This window comes from Salmo salar, chromosome 06 (assembly GCF_965601325.2).
Source record: "Salmo salar chromosome 06, fSalSal1, whole genome shotgun sequence".
NCBI classification, from domain to species: Eukaryota; Metazoa; Chordata; class Actinopteri; order Salmoniformes; family Salmonidae; genus Salmo; species Salmo salar.
In genome coordinates this window covers 3,978,407-3,990,999 of record NC_138296.1, presented here as the reverse complement: position 1 = coordinate 3,990,999, position 12,593 = coordinate 3,978,407, and positions in this window count along the sequence as shown.

The window sequence follows — 12,593 nt, the reverse complement described above, 5'->3', positions numbered from 1 at the left end:
CGTGACAGCTAGTGTTTTGACGGAAGAGCTTTGTAAAAAAGGAAACCGATTGGAGGCAATGGCCATGTAAATCTCACATTGCTCAGGCTTCTTCCTGCAATAATTGGCTCCGAGGTACCAGAGGATGGGAGAGCTTGGGAGATTTTGATGGATTTGAAAGACATTGTGGAACTAGTGTTGTGTTATGTGTTCACAGAGGAAGTGATTCAGTACTTGACTGTATAGATATCTGATCATAGACAACTACTGCAGGTCATGTGTTCACAGTGGAAGTGATTCAGTACTTGACTGTATAGATATCTGATCATAGACAACTACTGCAGGCCATGTGTTCACAGAGGAAGTGATTCAGTACTTGACTGTATAGATATCCGATCACTGGCAACTACTGCAGGAGGTATTTCCAAATATTCTTTGACCTACAATAAAGGAGGGGAGAAACTACTTGTGTGTCTTCATAAGAGTTTATTGTGACATGATAATTATATTTTCATGTTCTTTCTCAGGAGGGAACATCCCAAGACCCAGCAGCCATCAGGAGACCAGCAGCCATCAGGAGACCAGCAGCCATCAGGAGACCAGCAGCCATCAACTTAGTCATTATTGACAATGGAGATGTAGCTGCTGTGCCATTCCATCCAGGAAGAGTTTATGTGGTCTTTGAGGAGAACGTGGTTATGAAGGATTTCCGGTGCTGGCCTGATGTCCGGATGTCCTAGCCGTGTCTGAATCCTCACTTAGGAAGGGACCTGATCCTAGATCATAATGAATCAGATTACATGGACAGGGATCTAATCCTAGATCATAATGAATCAGATTACATGGAGAGGAGGACCTGATCCTAGATCATAATGAATCAGATTACATGGAGAGGAGGACCTGATCTTAGATCATAATGAATCAGATTACATGGAGAGGAGGGACCTGATCCTAGATCATAATGAATCAGATTACATGGAGAGGAGGGACCTGATCCTAGATCATAATGAATCAGATTACATGGAGAGGAGGACATGATCCTAGATCATAATGAATCAGATTACATGGAGAGGGGGACCTGATCCTAGATCATAATGAATCACATTACATGGAGAGGAGGACCTGATCCTAGATCATAATGAATCAGATTACATGGAGAAGGGGACCTGATCCTAGATCATAATGAATCACATTACATGGACAGGGGGACCTGATCCTAGATCATAATGAATCAGATTACATGGAGAGGGGGACCTGATCCTAGATCATAATGAATCAGATTACATGGAGAGGGGGACCTGATCCTAGATCATAATGAATCACATTACATGGAGAGGAGGACCTGATCCTAGATCATAATGAATCAGATTACATGGAGAAGGGGACCTGATCCTAGATCATAATGAATCACATTACATGGACAGGGGGACCTGATCCTAGATCATAATGAATCAGATTACATGGAGAGGGGGACCTGATCCTAGATCATAATGAATCAGATTACATGAAGAGGGGGACCTGATCCTAGATCATAATGAATCAGATTACATGGAGAGGGGGGACCTGATCCTAGATCATAATGAATCAGATTACATGGAGAGGGGGACCTGATCCTAGATCATAATGAATCAGATTACATGGAGAGGGGGAACCTGATCCTAGATCATAATGAATCAGATTACATGGAGGGGGGGGACCTGATCCTAGATCAGCTCTGAGACACTGCCTTTATGAATTAGGGCCCAGGAGTCACCAGGGCCAACTGTAAATTGCTCTGGATAAGAGCGTCTGCTCAATGACTAAAATGTAAAATGAGTCACCAGGACAGGCATTGACAGGACGGTCACAGCCACACGTTCACTGGTGAGGTAGGACACAAGATAACTGTTAGATAGGAACAACAGTAATGATACATGGTTAGGTAGGACACAAGATAACTGTTAGATAGGAACAACAGTAATGATACATGGTGAGGTAGGACTCAAGATAACTGTTAGATAGGAACAACAGTAATGATACATGGTTAGGTAGGACACAAGATAACTGTTAGATAGGAACAACAGTAATGATACATGGTTAGGTAGGACACAAGATAACTGTTAGATAGGAACAACAGTAATGATACATGCCCTCAATGTGAAGTGACATTAATCCATAAATACAGAGCACAAGTACAACCCTTTTTGTATAAACTTTTTAAGGTAGTAAGAAAATAAACATTCACTTAATATTTCAATAAATAAGTCTTGAATTACCAATAAATCACCTGCTAGCAATAACTAGCGTGACATTACAGTGCACTGATTGACGGTGCTGGTTAGCTCGTCATTAACATGGCTAGCTAAGCTAGCAGACACTTGATTAACTTGCAGAAATATGCTTTAAATACAACAGAAATATATACAGAGCCACATTCGCTATTGACTTTCTGATATATGACCCAGTGTTCCAGATACATTGTAGTGTTATACAGTTTTAAACAGTTTTTATGTCCAGCAGAAGGAGACCTGCTCTCAGAATATCTCTGACTGAACAGCAGGCAGACCAACTTTCCAAATAGGAGAGAAGCACTCAAAACCCTCTACTTGTTCTTTCAAGGAAAATAATACAAAAATAATGGTAAGTCTGAAGACCTCTCGCATTAACAACCTTACTACAATGGCAGCAAATATATTCGACACACATAATGAAAGGAAACGTTATTAATATCACCCCTCTTTCTGAGGTGAATGGTTTCACCCACTACTCTCCCGGAACTGCGGGGTTCTCTGATATCTACGTTGCGCGCATCGCGACTGAGGTTGATGGAAACTCTACATTTTCACTTTGTCACACATGCGCCTTTGATATCCCGTTCACGAGTATCTCTGTATCCATAAATAAACAGAATATTCCTCATTTAAATTCAAATGGGTTAAATTAAATAGTAACTGAAATCTGGACACTGACTGTAGGCCTATAATCTAATATAATATTAACTGAAATCTGGACACTAACTGTAGGTCTATAATCTAATATAATATTAACTGAAATCTGGACACTAACTGTAGGCCTATAATCTAATATAATATTAACTGAAATCTGGACACTGACTGTAGGTCTATAATATAATATGAACTGAAATCTGGACACTGACTGTAGGCCTATAATCTAATATAATATTAATTGAAATCTGGACACTGACTGTAGGCCTATAATCTAATATAATATTAACTGAAATCTGGACACTGACTGTAGGTCTATAATATAATATGAACTGAAATCTGGACACTGACTGTAGGCCTATAATCTAATATAATATGAACTGAAATCTGGACACTGACTGTAGGCCTATAATCTAATATAATATTAACTGCAGAATTATGCATTTCTTGAATTTATATGAAACAACAAATGTTAATTTAGGGGTGGAGAAATATTATTTATTTCAGTATCTCTTGAGATAATGTGAATAAGAGTGTGAGGTGTTATCTTTGACACTATGATGCAAGCAGACAGTATTTTCAACCTTATCAGAAACGTGTTTCATCGTTTTCTCAGCTTTTCATTTCCTTAAAACCCTTCAGATGGATGACATGGACATTTTGCACAGGACCAATCTTTCCACTGTTTTGGAGTTATTGAGTTTTCTTTCCGGTCCCTAAACTAAACCCTTCAGACTGATGACATTTGGACATTTTGCACAGGACCAATCTTTCCACTGTTCTGGAGTTATTGAGTTTTCTCCCCAGTCCCTAAACTAAACCCTTCAGACTGATGACATTTGGACATTTTGCACAGGACCAATCTTTCCACTGTTCTGGAGTTATTGAGTTTTCTCCCCAGTCCCTAAACTAAACCCTTCAGACTGATGACATTTGGACATTTTGCACAGGACCAATCTTTCCACTGTTTTGGAGTTATTGTGTTTTCTCCCCAGTCCCTAAACTTAACGGTCAACTTTACCAGTGTTAACTAGTAGATTACTAATGCATTCATTCTATCAATGTAAAACATTATTCTGGAGAGAACTACTTTATTTAGTCTATCAATGTAAAACATTATTCTGGAGAGCACTACTTTATTTAGTCTATCAATGTAAAACATTATTCTGGAGAGAACTACTTTATTTAGTCTATCAATGTAAACATTATTCTGAAGAGAACTACTTTATTTAGTCTATCAATGTAAACATTATTCTGAAGAGAACTACTTTATTTAGTCTATCAATGTAAAACATTATTCTGGAGAGCACTAATTTATTTAGTCTATCAATGTAAAACATTATTCTGGAGAGAACTACTTTATTTAGTCTATCAATGTAAAACATTATTCTGGAGAGAACTATTTAATTTAGTCTATCAATGTAAAACATTATTCTGGAGAGAACTACTTTATTTAGTCTATCAATGTAAAACATTATTCTGGAGAGAACTATTTAATTTAGTCTATCAATGTAAAACATTATTCTGGAGAGAACTACACATATAATATGTGAACAGCCTGAGTAGACAGTAGAAACAACAGTAAATGGTATAAGATATGATGAGATCATCATCACAACACATATAATATGTGAACAGCCTGAGTAGACAGTAGAAACAACAGTAAATGGTATAAGATATGATGAGATCATCACACAACACATATAATATGTGAACAGCCTGAGCAGACAGCAGAAACAACAGTAAATGGTATAAGATATGATGAGATCATCACACAACACATATAATATGTGAACAGCCTGAGTAGACAGCAGAAACAACAGTAAATGGTATAAGATATGATGAGATCATCACACAACACATATAATATGTGAACAGCCTGAGTAGACAGCAGAAACAACAGTAAATGGTATAAGATATGATGAGATCATCATCACAACACATATAATATGTGAACAGCCTGAGTAGACAGTAGAAACAACAGTAAATGGGATAAGATATGATGAGATCATCATCACAACACATATAATATGTGAACAGCCTGAGTAGACAGCAGAAACAACAGTAAATGGGATAAGATGTGTACATCCATCAATTTAAAAACACAATACTTCAGAGTATGTAGAAAAATAACGAGATATTGGTGTGCATGTAAACGTGGTCACTGTTGTTGTAAAGTCTAGTTACAGCAGGTGTTTACTGCCATCTAGTGGAAGATACCAAGAATACAGACAGACACAAATGTCAAGTTCAATAGCCTCGTTCAAGCATTGTACAAGTCCCTACACACAGAGTCCGGGGAACAGCCCAGCTAGTCGATTACCTATCAATTAGACTCTGAAACAAGTCCCTACACACGGAGTCTGGAGAACAGCCCAGCTAGTCGATTACCTATCAACTAGACTCTGTAACAAGTCCCTACACACGGAGTCCGGGGAACAGCCCAGCTAGTCGATTACCTATCAACTAGACTCTGTAACAAGCAGTTTTCAAAGTGGAAACTAATCAGTAGCCCTGCATGTTATAAGGTAGGCTATTTAGATTGTTATTATGGAGAAACCTATTTTACAACCCTTTTTTCCATAAAACATATTAACGCTCTAGAACCGATGCACATTAAGAAATGAGGTGACAAAACACAGGAAAACTACTTTAGGAGCTCTAGAGATAAGGTGACAAAGCACAGGGAAAACTACTTTAGGAGCTCTAGAGAGCGTTAGATAAATTCGCTCTGAGGTGGTTTAAACTGCGTTATAATGTCGACTTTGCTGATGGAAAACCATATCATGCGGAGGTTTTTACGAATGCTCAGTTATTGGGTCTCTGGAGTGGAAATGTGAAATGAAAGTTCTGGGACTCCATCATGTGCTTCTGTTCTGAGAAAAACTCCACAATGAAACTGACATTGAATGTGGAGAATGAAACATCTGTTGGCTGTCAAGTAGCCTATTAATCGTTATGCCTATCTAGTCTACTGTAGCCTACCATTTAATACTATAAATATGTTGAAATGACAGGAGTCATTGCAAATCATTTTGTGCCACTTGTGTAGCCAACCTGGAGCTGGTAAACTGATTTAATAAATAGCCTATAACTTCAGTTTATTGTTGTTGTAGCCTTGCGTTATTATTCAACTATTAATGTCCATGTTGAGTTAATTCAATTGGAAGTTATCGAGTGTTACCATGGTAACAGTTCTATCTCAATGGCTGATCAGATGTTAGAATGCATTAGATTGAAGGTAACAGTTCTATCTCAATGGCTGATCAGATGTTAGAATGCATTAGATTGAAGGTAACAGTCAGATCAGGTTACAGGTAATAAAACCCTGGCTGTTGTTGACAAGCATCGACCTGTTCAGTTCATAACCATAGTATTAATATTAGATTCATAGACCTGTTCAGTTCATTACCATAGTATTAATATTAGATTCATAGACCTGTTCAGTTCATTACCATAGTATTAATATTAGATTCATAGACCTGTTCAGTTCATTACCATAGTATTAATATGAGATTCATAGACCTGTTCAGTTCATTACCATAGTATTAATATTAGAGTCAGTGATTGAAATTACAACCCCCATCCTCAGTAGCCTATTCCAGCAGGCTACTGGGCAACAGAAGCACTTCTTACCTCAAAATCGCCTTGCTATTCATGTTAAAACTTCTTATGGATCCCTTCGCACGCCAATCCCGTTAACAGGATTGATTTGACAACACCCAGTGAAATTGCAGCGCACCAAATTCAAAAACAGAAATACTCATAATAATAATAATTCATAAATCATACAAGTGTTAAACATCGGTTTAAAGCTGAACTTCTTGTTAATCCAGCCGCAGTGTCAGATTTCAAAAAGGCTTTACGGCGAAAGCAAACCATGCGATTATCTGAGGACAGCGCCCAGCATACCAACACATGAAAATCAGATTTCAACCTGCCAGGCGCGACACAAAAGTCAGAAATAACAATATAATTCATGCCTTACCTTTGAAGATCTTCTTCTGTTGGCACTCCACTATGTCCATTAAACATCACAAATGGTCCTTTTGTTCGTTTAATTCTGTCGTTATATCTCCAAAATGTCTGTTTATTTGGCGCGTTTGATTCAGAAAATACACCGGTTCCAACTCGCCCAACATGCTACAAAGTATCTAATAAGTTACCTGTAAACTTGGTCCAAACATTTCAAACAACTTTCCTAATCCAACTTTAGGTATTTTAAAACGTAAATAATCGATAAAATTTAAGATGGGATAAATTGTGTTCAATAGCGGATAAAATGAAAGTGGAGCGAGCTCCAGGTCACGCGCCCCAAACAAAACAGTCCACTTGGCTTTACACTCAGAAAGGAAATGGCTACTTCATTACTCAAAAGAAAAACATCAACCAATTTCTAAAGACTGTTGACATCTAGTGAAAGCTATAAGAATTGCAACCAGGTCCCTCATAAAACTAGTTCCTCATAGAAACCTAATTGAAAAGACAGTGACTTCAATTATTTTTTTCCTGGATTGTTTGTCCTCTGGGTTTCGCCTGCCAAATAAGTTCTGTTATACTCACAGACATAATTTTAACAGTTTTAGAAACTTTAGAGTGCTTCATATCCAAATCTACCAATTATATGCATATCCTAGCTGGGCCTGAGTAGCAGGCAGTTTACTTTGGGCACACTTTTCATCCGGCTATGAAAATAGTGCCCCCTAGCCTTAAGAAGTTTTAAATGAATGAATCTGTCAATTTGAACTAAGCAAGCTGGTAAATCATATTTCCCAGGCTACTGCAGTCTATCTGATATAAGATGTAGGCCTACCAGGGGCTAGTTTACTACTGCAGTCTATCTGATATAAGATGTAGGCCTATCAGGGGCTAGTTTACTACTGTAGTCTACCTGATATAAGATGTAGGGGCTATTAGTTAGTTTTCAGGCCTTGTGGGCGAGTTTTGAGTAGTCATTGGGCTAGAAAAAGTAATTGCATTAAATCACATGACTGTTTGGATGTGTCTGTTAGTACATTTTCTACTTCTAAGAGATAATGAATAAAATAATTAATTGTCACTGTGTTAACCACAACCAACATGTTGGATCTCTGTTTAGGGCTCAGTGCTCTATAATGAGTCACTCTTGGGAGAGAGATCAGGGGGTCCCTGCCTCTAAAATGAGTCTCTCTGGGGAGAGAGAGGAGGGGGGCCCTGCCTCTAAAATGAGTCTCTCTGGGGAACATGACACCAAAACTAAGAGGTGAGTTGAAAATATTGTTTAAGATGTATTTAAAAAAAAAAAAAAATGTTTTATCAGAAATGATTGCTTATGGGTACATTCTATATAACTGTTCTAGATTTTAGATCAATTAAATAAAATAAAATTGTATTATCCACATGCACCGAAAACAACAGGTGTAGACCTTAAAGTGAAAAGCTTACTTATGAGCCCCTAACCAACAATGCAGTAAAAACCATGTATGGATAAGAATAAGAAATAAATTCAACAAGTAATTAAAGATCAGCAGAAAATAACAATAGCGAGACTATATACAGGGGGGTACCGGTACAGAGTCAGGTAATATGTACATGTGGATAGAGTTATTAAAGTGACTGTGCATAGATGATAACAACAGAGAGTAGCAGCGGTGTAAAAGAGGGGGGGGGGCAATGCAAATAGTCTGGGTAGCCATTTGATTAGATGTTCAGGAGTCTTATGGCTTTGGGGTAGAAGCTGTTTAGAAGCCTCTTGGACCTAGACTTGGCACTCCGGTGGCGCTTACAGTGTGGTAGCAGAGAGAACAGTCTATGACTAGGGTGGCTGGAGTCTTTGACAATTTTTAGGGCCTTCCTCTGACACCGCCTTGTATAGAGGTCCTGGATGGCAGGAAGCTTGGCCCCAGTGATGTACTGGGTTGTTCGCACTACCCTCTTGTCGTGACGTTGTATTAGTTAATGTGACGACTGTTGCTCATCGAATGATTAACGGTTTATAATTGCGTGATTAAATGAATTAAGCAATGAATCAAGCAATTATTAACTCATCAACCTGGGGCACCATGGGAACAGTATTTTGATTGAGTTTCTATTTCCCAAATTAACTCAAAGGATATCAGAATATCGTTTTTACAACAGTCGCTAAATTAATCAACCTCTTGTCTCATGTCTGAACGTCGCATAATCCGGGAATCTGCACGGACCCAGGTCCCACCAATGAGTTTACCACACCAATCTTAGTTGATTATTTATTTACTAGCAAGCTAAAATGATGATAAAAATACACATACACAAAACACAGTATAGCTATTGATTAGGACTTAGTATAACGGGCCAACACACTATGGCACGTGTTACCCAAGATGGGGATTTAGAAGAGAGAGAAACCAAGAAAGTACACGAGAGAAATATACATTTGGGTTCATTTGTCAGCCATGCTTATTTAAACCTAGCCTTGCCCCGAACTGCCGCTCTTATGGGTCAGTATATAATGATGTAATTACGTGTTGCAGGTCTCAGGTGGTAAGCTCCGCGTGGGTCGTTTAGGCTTCTCAATGACGCACTTCTCCGGCGCAACTCTCTGGTTGTCCTCACGATGTCAGTGTCCTTCTTGGCTTAGTGGTCTGATCCCTCGCGGTCTTCTGAGGACAGACAGCTCTGTAGCTCAGAGCTCACAGCTTCGGACTCGAACGGTGTAGATACCACGATTCAATGGAGAGTGGAGGCTGGGTGGTTCGGCTTGAATTCACCCGCTTAGACACAGCTACTCGTCAGTAGCTCGTGTAGAAAAAGATTTCTTTGTCTTCAACCTTGTTTCGTTTTGGGGTTCGTTGACTTTGTTAGACCTTCGCTGCAGCTTGGGGTCAATTAGTCTCATATGTTAATTCTTCACTCTCCTGTCTTATACCCTCGGATCAGAAGTGGGCGTAACCGCCTTTAGGGCAATTCTCTGGGCGGACCAAGTTAAGGGGCAAGGCCTAGATTTTGACTAAAATCCTATTTTAGACACTACCTTCACATCTCATCTTTACCAAAACATTCTCTTTGATTTGGATATTTTCCACACAACGTACAATGTATAAACATCAGGCATATACTGGGAAAACTCTTAAAGGTACAATGTTTTCATAATAACGTCATCTCTTAACCTTTAATAACAATTCAAAAGTTACATACATTTTCATATTCCACCTCTCGTCATGACCACCATTGTGGCTGACGGAAACCATTGTTCCAAAGTCCCTTTATTGCATGTTTAATGTTCTGAGGCCAGTTCTCCATAGTGAGAGGACAAAGGAATTTCTCAGTGGCCTAAGGTTTATTATGGGCGTGAGGTGTCATAAAACCCCCCACATCTTCAGACCCCTAGATCTCTCCTCTTGTTTTGCTTTCGCTGTAAAGCCATTCTGAAATCGGACAGTGTGGTTAGATTAACCTCTATGGGCATCTCCGGCGCGGCCCACGCTTGGATTGCGTCCTACCTGACAGGTCGCTCCTACCAGGTGGCGTGGCGAGAATCTGTCTCCGCACCATGCGCTCTCACCACTGGTGTCCCCCAGGGCTCTGTTCTAGGCCCTCTCCTATTCTCGCTATACACCAAGTCACTTGGCTCTGTCATATCCTCACATGGTCTCTCCTATCATTGCTATGCAGACGACACACAATTAATCTTCTCTTTTCCCCCTTCTGATAACGAGGCGGCGAATCGCATCTCTGCATGTCTGTCAGACATATCAGTGTGGATGACGGATCACCACCTCAAGCTGAACCTTGGCAAGACGGAGCTGCTCTTCCTCCCGGGGAAGGACTGCCCGTTCCATGATCTCGCCATCACGGTTGACAACTCTCTTGTGTCCTCCTCCCAGAGTGCTAAGAACCTTGGCGTGATCCTGGACAACACCCTGTCGTTCTCCACTAACATCAAGGCGGTGACCCGATCCTGTAGGTTCATGCTCTACAACATTCGCAGAGTACGACCCTGCCTCACACAGGAAGCGGCGCAGGTCCTAATCCAGGCACTTGTCATCTCCCGTCTGGATTACTGCAACTCGCTGTTGGCTGGGCTCCCTGCCTGTGCCATTAAACCCCTACAACTCATCCAGAACGCCGCAGCCCGTCTGGTGTTCAACCTTCCCAAGTTCTCTCACGTCACCCCGCTCCTCCACTCTCTCCACGGGCTTCCACCGGCACCTCCATACCTTCAGGCTCTGATCAGGCCCTACACCCAAACAAGGGCACTGCGTTCATCCACCTCTGGCCTGCTGGCCCCCCTACCTCTGAGGAAGCACAGTTCCTGCTCAGCCCAGTCAAAACTGTTCGCTGCTCTGGCACCCCAATGGTGGAACAAGCTCCCTCACGACGCCAGGACAGCGGAGTCAATCACCACCTTCCGGAGACACCTGAAACCCCACCTCTTTAACCTCTATGGGCTAGGTGGGACGCTTGCGTCCCACCTACGTAACAGCCACTTGCAGCCTGTGGCCCGATTTTCAAAACTTTAAAAATCCTATTACTTCAATTTCTCAAACATATGACTATTTTACAGCTATTTAAAGACAAGACTCTCGTTAATCTAACCACACTGTCCGATTTCAAAAAGGCTTTACAACGAAAGCAAAACATTAGATTATGTCAGCAGAGTACCAAGCCAGAAATAATCAGACACCCATTTTTCAAGCCAGCATATAATGTCACCAAAACCCAGAAGACAGCTAAATGCAGCACTCACCTTTGATGATCTTCATCAGATGACAACCCTAGGACATTATGTTATACAATACATGCATGTTTTGTTCAATCAAGTTCATATTTATATCAAAAACCAGCTTTTTACATTAGCATGTGACGTTCAGAACTAGCATACCCCCCACAAACTTCCGGGGAATTCGCTAACATTTTACTAAATTACTCACGATAAACGTTCACAAAAAGCATAACAATTATTTAAAGAATTATAGATACAGACCTCCTCTATGCACTCGATATGTCCGATTTTAAAATAGCTTTTTGGTGAAAGCACATTTTGCAATATTCTAAGTACATAGCCCAGGCATCACGGGCTCGCTATTTAGACACCCGGCAAGTTTAGCACTCACCATAATCATATTTACTATTATAAAAGTTTGATTACCTTTTGTTGTCTTCGTCAGAATGCACACCCAGGACTACTACTTCAATAACAAATGTTGGTTTGGTCCAAAATAATCCATCGTTATATCCGAATAGCGGCGTTTTGTTCGTGCGTTCCAGACACTATCCGAAATGGTAAAGAAGTGTCGCGCGCATGGCGCAATTCGTGACAATAAAATTCTAAATATTCCATTACCGTACTTCGAAGCATGTCAACCGCTGTTTAAAATCAATTTTTACGCCATTTTTCTCGTAGAAAAGCGATAATATTCCGACAGGGAATCTCCTTTTCGGCAAACAGAGGAAAAAATCACAAAGGCGGGGGCGGTCGGGTCACGCGCATAAGCCCAGAGTCCCTTGATCGGCCACTTGAGAAAGGCGATAATGTGTTTCAGCCTGGGGCTGGAATGACGACATTCTGTTTTTTCCCGGGCTCTGAGCGCCTATGGACGACGTGGGAAGTGTCACGTTAGAGCAGAGATCCTTAGTAAAAGATAGAGATGGAAAAGAAGTTCAAGAAATGGTCAGACAGGCCACTTCCTGTAAAGGAATCTCTCAGGTTTTGACCTGCCATTTGAGTTC